Here is a 13205-nt window from a genome sequence, read left to right as displayed (position 1 = left end):
TTGGCTAGCTAACAGTAGCTGCTAGGGGTAAGTTATAACCTACATTTTTGTTTTGTTTTTACATACTGGTAACCAGAGTCATTCAAGGGAATTCAGGACATGGGTGACTAGTTAACGTTAGCTTGGCTCTCTCTGTGTGTTCGTGCCGTGGGAGGACGGGTTTCTTCGTAGGCAGAAAGCAATGGCTAGCTAGTATGCTAACTATTCTAGCTAACTAACTGGCTGAATAAGTTGACCACGGACTCGCTCAAGCTGTCGGGACTAACCCACAACGTTAGACACGGACACGAATGATCTGCTTGGCTTGTTGACACACTGGTGGTTTGTTGTGGCCGAGTATTGGTGCTAAACAGTGTTGTTGGAGTCCAGCATGCTAGTTGGCTGTGGCGTCATATGACTAGGTGCCCTGGACGGTTTTCACGGAAGAATACTGTACCAAGTTAGCTTGCTGAATAAACTAAGTTAGTCTACTCCTAGAAAACATTGAACCGCTGTAGTTTACAACAATTATAGTTTCTGAGGTGGAAGTTGGGAGAGTTATATTTGGGTGTTTCAGTGAAACGTAAGTGAGGGAGGCCCCGCTCTCTCGCTTTCCCAGATGTTTAGTTCATTTAATTCCGATCTCCTTTGCATTATTGTAGCCATTTTCTGTAGCCTATCAACTATGCCTCTGTCTATCCCTGTTCTCTCCTCTCCGCACAGGCTATACAAACGCCTCACACCGCATGGCTGCTGCCTCTCTAACCTGGTGGTCCCTGCATGCACGACCCACGTGGAGTTCCAGGTCTCCGGCAGCCTCTGGAACTGTCGTTCTGCGGCCAACAAGGCAGAGTTCATCTCAGCCTATGCTACCCTCCAGTCCCTCGACTTCTTGGCGCTGACGGAAACATGGATTACCACTGAAAACACTGCTACTCCTACTGCTCTCTCCTCTTCTGACCATGTGTTCTCGCATACCCCGAGAGCATCTGGTCAGCGGGGTGGTGGCACAGTAATCCTCATCTCTCCCAAGTGGACATTCTCTCTTTTCCCCCTGACCCATCTGTCTATCTCCTCATTTGAATTCCATGCTGTCACAGTCACTAGCCCATTCAAGCTTAACATCCTTGTCATTTATCGCCCTCCAGGTTCCCTTGTAGAGTTCATCAATGAGCTTGACGCCTTGATAAGTTCCTTTCCAGACGATGGCTCACCCCTCACAGTTCTGGGTGACTTCAACCTCCCTACGTCTACCTTTGACTCATTTCTCTCTGCCTCCAACTTTCCACTCCTGTCCTCTTTTGTCCTCACCCTCTCACCGTCCCCCCCTACTCACAAGGCAGGCAATACGCTTGACCTCATCTTTACTAGATGCTGTTCTTCTGCTAATCTCACTGCAAATCCCCTCCATGTCTCCGACCACTACTTTGTATCCTTTTCTCTCTCGCTCTCCTCCAACACTACTCACTCTGCCCCTACTCAGATGGTAATGCGCCGTTGCAACCTTCGCTCTCTCTCTCCCGCTACTCTCTCCTCTTCCGCCCTATCATCTCTTCCCTCTGCTCAATCCTTCTCCCGCCAATCTCCTGATTCTGCCTCCTCAACCCTCCTCTCCTCCCTTTCTGCATCCTTTGACTCTCTATGTCCCCTATCCTCCCGGCCGGCTCAGTCCTCCCCTCCTGCTCCGTGGCTTGACGACTCATTGCGAGCTCACAGAACAGGGCTCCGGGCAGCCAATCGGAAATGGAGGAAAACTAGACTCCCTGCGGACCTGGCATCTTTTCAGTCCCTCCTCTCTACATTTTCTTCATCTGTTTCTGCTGCTAAAGCCACTTTCTACCACTCTAAATTCCAAGCATCTGCCTCTAACCCTAGGAAGCTCTTTGCCACCTTCTCCTCCCTGCTGAATCCTCCTCCCCCCGCCCCCTCCCTCTCTGTGGATGACTTTGTCAACCATTTTGAAAAGAAGGTTGATGACATCCGATCCTCGTTTGTTAAGTCAAATGACACTGCTGGTCCTGCTCACACTGCCCTACCCTATGCTTTGACTTCTTTCTCCCCTCTCTCTACAGATGAAATCTTGCGACTTGTGATGGCCGGCCGCCCAACAACCTGCCCGCTTGACCCTATCCCCTCCTTTCTTTTCCAGACCATCTCCGGTGACCTTCTCTCTTACCTCACCTCGCTCATCAACTCCTCCTTGACCGCTGGCTATGTCCCTTCCGTCTTCAAGAGAGCGAGAGTTGCACTCCTTCTCAAAAAACCAAAACTCGATCCCTCTGATGTCATCAACTACAGACCAGTATCACTTCTTTCTTTCCTCTCCAAAACTCTTGAGCGTGCCGTCTCTAGCCAACTCTCTTGCTATCTCTCTCAGAATGACCTTCTTGATCCAAACCGGTCAGGTTTCAAGACTGGTCATTCAACTGAGACTGCTCTTCTCTGTGTCACGGAGGCTCTCCGCACTGCTAAAGCTAACTCTCTCTCCTCTGCTCTTGTCCTTCTAGACCTGTCTGGTGCCTTTGATACTGTGAACCATCAGATCCTCCTCTCCACCCTCTCCGAGTTGGGCATCTCCGGCGCGGCTCACTCTTGGATTGCGTCCTACCGGACCGGTCGCTCCTACCAAGTGGCATGGCGAGAATCTGTCTCCGCACCACGTGCTCTCACCACTGGTGTCCCCCAGGGCTCAGTTCTAGGCCCTCTCCTATTCTCGCTATACACCAAGTCACTTGGCTCTGTCGTATCCTCACATGGCCTCTCCTATCATTGCTACGCAGACGACACACAACTAATCTTCTCCTTTCCCCCTTCTGATAACCAGGTGGCGAATCGCATCTCTGCATGTCTGGCAGACATATCAGTGTGGATGTCAGATCACCACCTCAAGCTGAACCTCGGCAAGACAGAGCTGCTCTTCTTCCCGGGGAAGGACTGCCCGTTCCATGATCTCGCCATCACGGTTGACAACTCCGTTGTGTCCTCCTCCCAGAGTGCGAAGAGCCTTGGCATGACCCCGGACAACACCCTGTCGTTCTCCGTTAACATCAAGGCGGTGACCCGATCCTGTAGGTTCATGCTCTATAACATTCAGAGAGTACAACCCTGCCTTACACAGGAAGCGGCACAGGTCCTAATCCAGGCACTTGTCATCTCCCGTCTGGATTACTGCAACTCGCTGTTGGCTGGGCTCCCTGCCTGTGCCATTAAACCCCTACAACTCATCCAGAATGCCGCAGCCCGTCTGGTGTTCAATCTTCCCAAGTTCTCTCACGTCACCCCGCTCCTCCGCACACTCCACTGGCTTCCAGTTGAAGCTTGATTCTGCTACAAGACCATGGTGCTTGCCTACGGAGCTGTGAGGGGAACGGCACCTCCGTACCTTCAGGCTCTGATCAGACGCTACACCCAAACGAGGGCACTGCGTTCATCCACATCTGGCCTGCTGGCCCCCCTACCTCTGCAGAAGCACAGTTCCCGCTCAGCCCAGTCAAAACTGTTCGCTGCTCTGGCACCCCAATGGTGGAACAAGCTCCCTCACAATGCTAGGACAGCGGAGTCACTCTCCACCTTCCGGAGACACTTGAAACCCCACTTCTTTAAGGAATACCTGGGATAGGATAAAGTAATCCTTCTACCCCCCTTATCCCACCCCACAAAGTGGTTATCCCACTGGCTATAAGGTGAATGCACCAATTTGTAAGTCGCTCTGGATAAGAGCGTCTGCTAAATGATGTAAATGTAAAATGTAAATGTTAATTTGGAAAACGTGTGCGCCAAATCAAGGTATTTGGGGGGAATGCGCACGGTGGAGGTAGTGTCTGGACTTTCCACCATGGTTGCACCAACGGAAACAGCTAGACACCTACCCTGACACTCTCGCGACCACTCCGTGAGAACCCTCTGCGGCCATGAAAAGGTGTTTTTGTGTAGTGCTAACCAGGGAAGACCCAACACAACAGGGAAATCAGGAAACTCAATATTAAAAAAGGTGACTTGCTCTCTATGGGTCTCATGTGTAATCATAGTGACTGATGCGGTAACTTCCCTAACGAACCCGGACCCTAATGGTCGACTGTCAAGCATTCTGATGGGGAGTGGAATGGATAGGGGAACCAATGTAATACCTAGACCATGTGCTCACGACCTGTCCATAAAGTTCCCAGCTGCGCCTGAATCGACCAGTGCCTTACACTGTGGAACTACAGTGTAATCAGGGAAGTGGATGTGTAGGGTACAGTGCGCAGCAGAGGGCTCTGAACGAGTGTGGGTGTTCGATACATGGGGTGACGTGAGAGTGCCCTGCCTGCCGCCTCCAAAACCAAAAGAACGCTGACGTCCTCTAGAAGCCAGCAGGTTGTCCAACTGGATGGCCAAGTCTACCAGTTGATTGAAGGACAACATGGTGTCTTGGCAGGCTAGCATCAAAATCCCTTGGTCGGGATATATGAATCCCTCTGGGTGCTGGGGTGTGGGTGGCTGGATCCGGTCACTCAGCTGGTCCCGAAAGATCGGGTCCTCTACTCTCCAGGCGTTGGACGACCTGGAGAACCCGATCAATTGCTTCTCCCAAGCTGGCAAGCGTCATAGAATGCTCCCGGACCCGCGCCACGACTCCAGGCATGTGCTCCTCTCCTGTTGACTCCATGTCTTGGTGTGTGATTCTGTGATGTGTGATTTCGAAGGAGTCAGGCGCAGGACGGTAAATCACAAAATAACAGGATTTATTCTGAAACACAGAGTTACGCAGTAATGCGTCAAAACAACAAGGCACACGGGGAAATATCCCGGCGATACAAAATACAAGGAGCTCCACCGAGCTTCTCTAACCTCCACAATAAACAAGACAAAACAAATGGAATGATGAGATGAGGAGCGGCAGTGGCTAGAAGGCCGGTGACGACGAACGCCGAAGCCTGCCCGAACAAGGAGAGGAGGCAGCTTCGGAGGAAGTCATGACATTGTGAAACAGCCTAAAAGCACAGTAGTCATATAGTGACACACAAATCTAGTTTTTTTGTATGTCAGATAAAATGTCCATGTACAGTATACATTTTTATATTCTCAGTGAACGTGCAGTTGAACCTTTATCTCCAAGTTTCTAAATCCTTATACCCCATATCTGTCAATCATATTTGACATTTCTCTCCATCTTGACAATATTTTATTGTTTAATCCCTTGTGGTAGAAAGTACCTGATTACTTAATACCGGGTTGGTTGCTTGCGATTTTCTGTCTCTCGTGGACAGACTATGTAAACATAAATGGTACCGTAGAGTCCAATGGCAGCGAGCGTCACATCACTCCTGCCGATGCTTGGCATTGCACATGGTGATCTCGGGCATGGAAACCCATTTTATGAAGCTCCCGTCGAACAGTTCTTGTGCTGATGTTGCTTTCAGAGGCAGTTTGGAACTCGGTAGTGAGTTTTGCTACCGAGGACAGACGATTTTTCCGCGCTACACGCTTCAGCACTCGACGGTCCCATTCTGTGTACTTGTGTGGCCTACCACTTCGTGGCTGAACTGTTGTTGCTCCTAGACGTTTCCACTTTACATTAACAGCACTTACAGTTGACCGGGGAAGCTCTAGCAGGGCAGAAATTTGACAAACTGACTTGTTGGAAAGGTGGCATCCAATGACAGTACCACATTGAAAGTCACTGAGCTCTTCAGTAAGGCCATTCTACTGCCATTGTTTGTCTTTGGAGATTGCATGGCTGTGTGCTCGATTTTATACACCTGTCAACAACAGGTGTAGCTGAAATAGCCGAATCCACGAATTTGAAGGGGTGTCCACATACTTTTGTATATATAGTGTAAGTATGGGTACTGTATATACAGTAACCTAACCAAAGTGGGTTGTTGTGTAATGTAAACACATTCATATTACAATCAAGTACAGTGTGTCTACTTTTGGCACGGAAAAAAACTTCAAATAAGAAAGAATAACAAAACTTTTCTGAACATGACATACCGTGCGTTTAATTATTTTGATGTGTATGGTTTTTAAAATCTAGGATTACAGTTTATCAGAATGTAGGTCTACATTCCACATGTTTTCTGTTAAAGGTGAGGCCCACACTGTACAAATGAAGTAACATTTGAGCCTACAAAAACACATTCATTGAGCTTGAGAGAGTGATGCCATTACTCCTCTATCTTTAACGCCACTCACAAACTGGATGAATTGTTTCCGTTTTGATTAAAAAGCTTTTAAATCACTACAGGGATTATAAACCCTAGGTGATCACAGAGATACGGTTTCGCAGTTCCCCGTTACCCCATTCCCACTGTTTCCACTTGGACTTCATAGTAGATTCCTCCACCATCCAGCTTAATTCATAATCACCTAGTATCCTATGAGTAATTACAGTAGCACCTTGTCACTAACCCTAATCCCACTGAGCCAACAGCTGGGCGCAGCTCTCCAGCCTTTCTAAACACAGTCTTTATATGGGAGAGCCATATAGGCCAGACATGGGTTTGGTGCCAGGAAACAGTATTGCACATGGGAGCGTGGATTAACTCTAAAAACACACTCTAATCCCCCCAAATGAATATTTCTCTCCACACTAAGAGGAAATGGTTGATGGTGGTTTTGGGGAGAGTGCACAGGAGTGTGAGTTATTTAAATAAAACATTGTATATTCTTTTAGTGGTATCTCTGAAGTCATCAGTTGACTAGACCTGATAAAAAATAGAACTGGGTGGGTTTTAGCTCTAAGCGAACATGTGTTTCCGAGTGTCAGCGATGACCAAGGAGGCAACAAAAGTCATTGAGATATAGTGCAAATATTATGGGGTTTTATTCCTTCAATTTGCAAAAATACAAATTATGACAGAAGAAGATACACCAAATAGACAAATATAAACTTAATTAAATGAAGAAAATAAACACTGTCCAAAAGCCTCAACTTAAAAAAGAACTGAGGTCAAAAAGCGCAGAACAGAACGTAACATACATCATAAATCAACTAATGAATCACCTGACAAGAGGGATATATAGTGCATTTGGAAGATATTCAGACCCCTTCACTTATTTCCACATTTTGTTACATTACAGCATTATTCTAAAATTGATTGAATAAATACAAATCCTCATCAATCTACACACAATACCCCCTAATGACAAAGTGAAAACATGTTTTTATTTACATTAGTATTGAGACCCTTTGCTATGAGACTCGAAATTGAGCTCAGGTGCATCCTGTTTCCATTGATCATCCTTGAGATGTTTCTGCAACTTGATTGGCGTCCACCTGTGGTAAATTAAAATGATTGGACATGATTTGGAAAGGCACACCTGTCTATATAAGGTCCCACAGTTGACAGTGCATGTCAGATCAAAATCCAAGCCATGAGGTCGAAGGAATTGTCTGTAGAGCTCTGAGACAGGATTGTGTTGAGGCACAGATCTGGGGAAGGGTACCAAAACATTTCTGCCGCATTGAAGGTCCCCAAGAACACGGTGGCCTCCATCATTCTTAAATGGAAGAGATTTGAACCATCAAGACTCTTCCTAGAGCTGGCCGCCCGGCCAAATTGAGCAATCGGGGGAGAAGGGCCTTGGTCAGGGAGGTGACCCAGAACCCGATGGTCACACTGACAGAGCTCCAGAGTTCCTCTGTGGAGATGGGATAACCTTCCAGAAGGACAACCATCTCTGCAGCACTCCACTAATCAGGCCTTTATGGTAGAGTGGCCAGACTGAAGCCACTCCTCAGTAAAAGGCACATGACAGCCCACTTGGAGTTTGCCAAAAGGCACCGAAAGGACTCTCAGACCATGAGAAACAAGATTCTCTGGTGTGGTGAAACCAAGATTGAACTTTTTGGCCTGAATACCAAGCGTCACATCTGGAGGAAACCAGGCACTGCTCATCACCTGGCCAATACCATCCCTACGGTGAAGCATGGTGGTGGCAGCATCATGCTGTGGGAATGTTTTTCAATGGCAGGGACTTGGAGACTAGTCAGGATTGAGGGAAAGATGAACGGAGCAAAGTACAGCGAGATCCTTGATGAAAACCTGCTCCAGAGCGCTCAGGACCACCTCAGGCTGGGGCGAAGGTTCACCTTCCAACAGGACAATGACCCTAAGCACACAGCCAAGACCCAAGACAACACAGGAGTGGCTTCGGGACAAGTCTCTGAATGTGCTTGAGTAGCCCAGCCAGAGCCCGGACTTGAACCCGATCGAGCATCTCTTTTTATTCATATTTGCATCAATTTCTAAAAACCTGTTTTTGCTTTGTCATTATGGGTTATTGTGTGTAGATTAATGAGAGGGAAAAAACTTTTTAATCAATTTTAGAATTAGGCTGTAACATAACAAAATGTGGAAAAAGTAAAGGGGTCTGAATACTTTCCGAATGCACTGTATACATGAAGAATATATGGGGAGTGGCCAGTTCCATTCTCAGGACAGGAAGAAGATTTTCAATACATAACGTTATTTTAGCATTAACAGTACACAGTATGAATGTATGACAGGTACTTTGTTATTTCAACACATGAAGGAAAAATAGTTCCCCCGTGGTGAACAGAGGGGTGGCACTGGGTGATGCGGGAATTGGAGAAGTCTGTGCCAAGGAGATAGTACCTGAACGAATCCAGAGCCCACTTGACTGCCAGGCACTCCTTCTCCACTGTTGAATACCAAACCTCTCTCGGGAACAGCTTCCGGCTGATGTAGGCAATAGGATGGCGGGCCCCCGACTCACCTTGCGGAAGAACAGTTCCTACACCACACTCAGAGGTATGTAGCTCAGTTGGTAGAGCATGGCGTTTGCAACGCCAGGGTTGTGGGTTCGATTCCCACGGGGGGGCAGTATGAAAAAAAATATATATATATATAAAAAAAGAATAAAAATAAAATAAAAATAATGTATGCACTCACTAACTGTAAGTTGCTCTGGATAAGAGCGTCTGCTAAATGACTAAAATGTAAAAATGTAAAAATGTATCAGTTTGCACTATAAAAGTATTGTCAAAATCTGGACTCTACAACACAGGTTGCTTGCTCAAAGCTTTCTTAACATCCTCAAAGGCGTCCTCGCCTCTTCTGTCCACTGGACCTTGTTTGGACAGGTCTTCTTGGTCAGATATGTAAGGATGGCATTTCTGGCAGAAGAGTTAGGGACCAATCTGCGGTACCAACCTGACAGCCCGGACCTGGATCTTGGTCGGGGGAAGAGAACATGTCTCAATGGCCTGGACTTTCTTCACCTGTGGCCTGATGACTCCATTCCCGATCACATACCCAACTTGCTCGGTCCCAGTTTTGGCGAAGGTGGAGCTGTGGACAACATCATCGAGGTAGGTAGAAGCAAAATCAGACAAACCGGATAGTACCTGATCAATGAGCCGCTGGAAGGTTGCAGGGGCTCTGTGATATCCAAATGGCATTTTCGTTAAATGGAACACCCCAACGGGGTCCTAAACACCGTCAGCTCTCTGGACCTGGAACTCAAGGGAACTTGCCAGTAGCCTTTACACAAGTCAATGGTAGTCAGGAATTTGGCTTTACCCAAGCATTCAATGAGGTCATCAATGCAGGGAGTTTGATCGGAATCAAACTTGGACACTGAGTTCAAGTAGCAGAAGTCAATGCAAAACCTGAGAGTGCCATCCTTCTTCAGCACCAGAACCATAGGACTGCACCACTGACTCCATGAACGCTCAACGATTCCCATTGACAACATCCGATCAATTTATTTCTTCAGCGCCACCAGGAGGCGCTCAGGGATATGGCAAGAGCATTTTCTTTCAGCACTATGTTGTGCTCCACCAGGTCTGTGTGCCCGGGGACTTTCTGGAAAATGACTGAATCACAGAGGGCTCTCACCTGGGCCTGCTGGTCTTCCACTTCCTCCTCAACCTCTACTGACCTGATCATTAACACATTTCACATCTGTTTGCTTCTCAGGTCTTGGAACCAGTCCTTCAGGAGATTTGCATGCAGGACCCTGTGTGAGCGTGCCTCTCCAGGTGTGGCTATTTCATACGTTGTAGGCCCCAGTTTCTGGGTGACCTCAAAAGGAAATTTTTGCATTACTGGGCCTCAGCCATGTGCTCCTGGGCAAAAGTGCACATCTTCTCCAACTTCTCTCACATCTTCACAACAAAGGAAATTACATTTTGGGGTTAGTTCTGCTCTCACCTGCTCATTTCATCCCCAGATTACTTTCAGCATAGACAAGGGTCCTCGCACATCACAGCAACAGAGCAACTGAAAGGGGGTGAAACCAGTAGAGGCCTGTGGCACTACCCGATATGCAAAGAGAATTTAGGGGATTCACTGATCCCAGTCTAAGTCTGTCTCATTGACAAACTTACAGAGTATCTGCCTCAGGGTCTGGTTAAACCTCTCCATCAGCCCATCGGTCTGAGGATGATACAGAGTTGTTCTTAGGCCCTTGATCACCAGTAGTAAGTACACTTGCTTCAGCAGTTTGTTCAGTTAAAACTTCTCGGGGGAAACCTACCCTAGAGAATAGCTGAACTAGGCAGAAGGCTACTGACCGGGCTGTGATGGATCTCAGGGGGAAGACTTTAATATGCCATTTAGCAGACGCTTTTATCCAAAGCGACTTACAGTCGTGCGTGCATACATTTTTGTGACAATGATCCCAAACACACCGCCCGGGCAACGAAGGAATGGCTTCGTAAGAAGTATTTCAAGGTCCTGGAGTGGCCTAGCCAGTCTCCAGATCTCAACCCCATAGAAAATCTTTGGAGGGAGTTGAAAGTCCGTGTTGCCCAGCGACAGCCCCAAAACATCACTGCTCTAGAGGAGATTTGCATGGAGGAATGGGCCAAAATACCAGCAACAGTGTGTGAAAACGTTGTGAAGACTTACAGAAAACGTTTGACCTGTGTCATTGCCAACAAAGGGTATATAACAAAGTATCGAGAAACTTTTGTTATTGACCAAATACTTATTTTCCACCATAATTTGCAAATAAATTCATTAAAAATCCTACAATGTGATTTTCTGGAGAAAAAAAATCTAAATTTGTCTGTCATAGTTGACGTGTACCTATGATGAAAATTACAGGCCTCTCTCATCTTTTTAAGTGGGAGAACTTGCACAATTGGTGGCTGACTAAATACTTTTTTCCCCACTGTACAAACATCTCGTTGTATATATAATTCCTTCTTGCATCTATCTATGCGCTCTCCTCCTCATGTTTTTCCTTCACTTGTGGACTTCAGTGCACAACACAACAGCTGTCTAAGACCAGGTGAAAACTTTTCCAAGCCAAACCTTCATATCATGACCACTAACCGCTACACACAACCTAAACTCAGCAAAAAAAGAAACGTCCCTTTTTCAGGACCCTGTCTTTCAAAAAAAAAAAAATCCAAATAACTTCACAGATATTCATTGTAAAGGGTTTAAACACTGTTTCCCATGCTTGTTCAATGAACCATAAACAATTAATGAACATGCACCTGTGGAATGGTCGTTAAGACACTAACAGCTTACAGACGGTAGGCAATTAAGGTCACAGTTATGAAAACTTAGGACACTAAAGAGGCCTTTCTACTGACTCTGAAAAACACCAAAAGAATGTGAACATGCCTTAGGCATGCTGCAAGGAGACATGAGGACTGCAGATGTGGCCAGGGCAATAAATTGCTATGTCCGTATTGTGAGACGCCTAAAACAGCACTAAAGGGAGACAGGAAGGACAGCTGGTCGTCCTTGCAGTGGCAGACCACGTGTAACAACACCTGCACAGGATCGGTAGATCCGAACATCACACCTGCGGGACAGGTACAGGATGGCAACAACAACTGCCCGAGTTACACCAGGAACACACAATCCCGCCATCAATGCTCAGACTGTCTGCAATAGGCTGGGAGAGGCTGGACTGAGGGCTTTGTAGGCCTGTTGTAAGGCAGGTCCTCACCAGACATCACCGGCAACAACGTCGCCTATGGGCACAAACCCACCGTCGCTGGACCAGACAGGACTGGCAAAAAGTTATCTTCACAGACAAGTCGCGGTTTTGTCTCACCAGGGGTGATGGTCAAATTCGTGTTTATCGTCGAAGGAATGAGCGTTACACCGAGGCCTGTACTCTGGAGTGGGATCAATTTGGAGGTGGAGGGTCCGTCATGGTCTGGGGCGGTGTGTCACAGCATCATCGGACTGAGCTTGTTGTCATTGCAGGCAATCTCAACGCTGTGCGTTACAGAGAAGACATCCTCCTCCCTCATGGTACCCTTCCTGCAGGCTCATCCTGACATGACCCTCCAGGATGACAATGCCACCAGCCATACTGCTTGTCCTGTGCGTGATTTCCTGCAAGACAGGAATGTCAGTGTTCTGCCATGGCCAGCGAAGAGCCCGGATCTCAATCCCATTGAGCACGTCTGGGACCTGTTGGATCAGAGGGTGAGGGCTAGGGCCATTCCCCCCAGAAATGTTTGGGAACTTGCAGGTGCCTTGGTGGAAGAGTGGGTTAACATCTCACAGCAAGAACTGGCAAATCTGCTGCAGTCCATGAGGAGGAGATGCACTGCAGTACTTAATGCAGCTGGTGGCAACACCAGATACTGACTGTTACTTTTTGATTTTGACCCCCCCCCCCTCTTTGTTCAGGGACACATTTATTCAATTTCTGTTAGTCACATGTCTGTAGAACTTGTTCAGTTTATGTCTCGGTTGTTGAATCTTGTTATGTTCATACAAATATTTCCACATGTTAAGTTTGCTGAAAATAAACGCAGTTGACAGTGAGAGGACGTTTCTTTTTTTACTGAGTTTACATCGTTGTGAATTCATAGTCAACATAGCTATTAGAACCAACGTGTTAGTAAACCCGCTACAATCATGCAGTACAGTGGTCCTCTGTAGCTCAGCTGGTAGAGCACGGCGCTTGTAACGCCAAGGTAGTGGGTTCTATCCCCAGGACCACCCATACACAAAAAAAATGTATGCACGCATGACTGTAAGTCGCTTTGGATAAAAGCGTCTGCTAAATGGCATATTGGCAATAAATTAATAAAACCAAATGCTTACCTTGACTTGGAAGAGTTCCAGTGTTGGATAGCCATAGCCAGCCAGCTAACCTCTCCTCATCCCTCTCTGTTTGAGCCGGGTGTTTGAGTATGCTTAACTAGCTAGATGCATTTGATGCTAGCTAAGTAAGTGAAAGTGAAAAAATATATACTACGAAATATCTCTCTCTCTCTCTCTCCCTCCCTCTTGCTT

The sequence above is a fragment of the Coregonus lavaretus genome (genome assembly GCF_964263955.1).
Source record: "Coregonus lavaretus genome assembly, chromosome: 23".
In the NCBI taxonomy this organism is placed as follows: Eukaryota; Metazoa; Chordata; class Actinopteri; order Salmoniformes; family Salmonidae; genus Coregonus; species Coregonus lavaretus.
The sequence above is the reverse complement of the archived record's forward strand: the minus strand, read 5'-3'. Positions refer to the sequence as shown.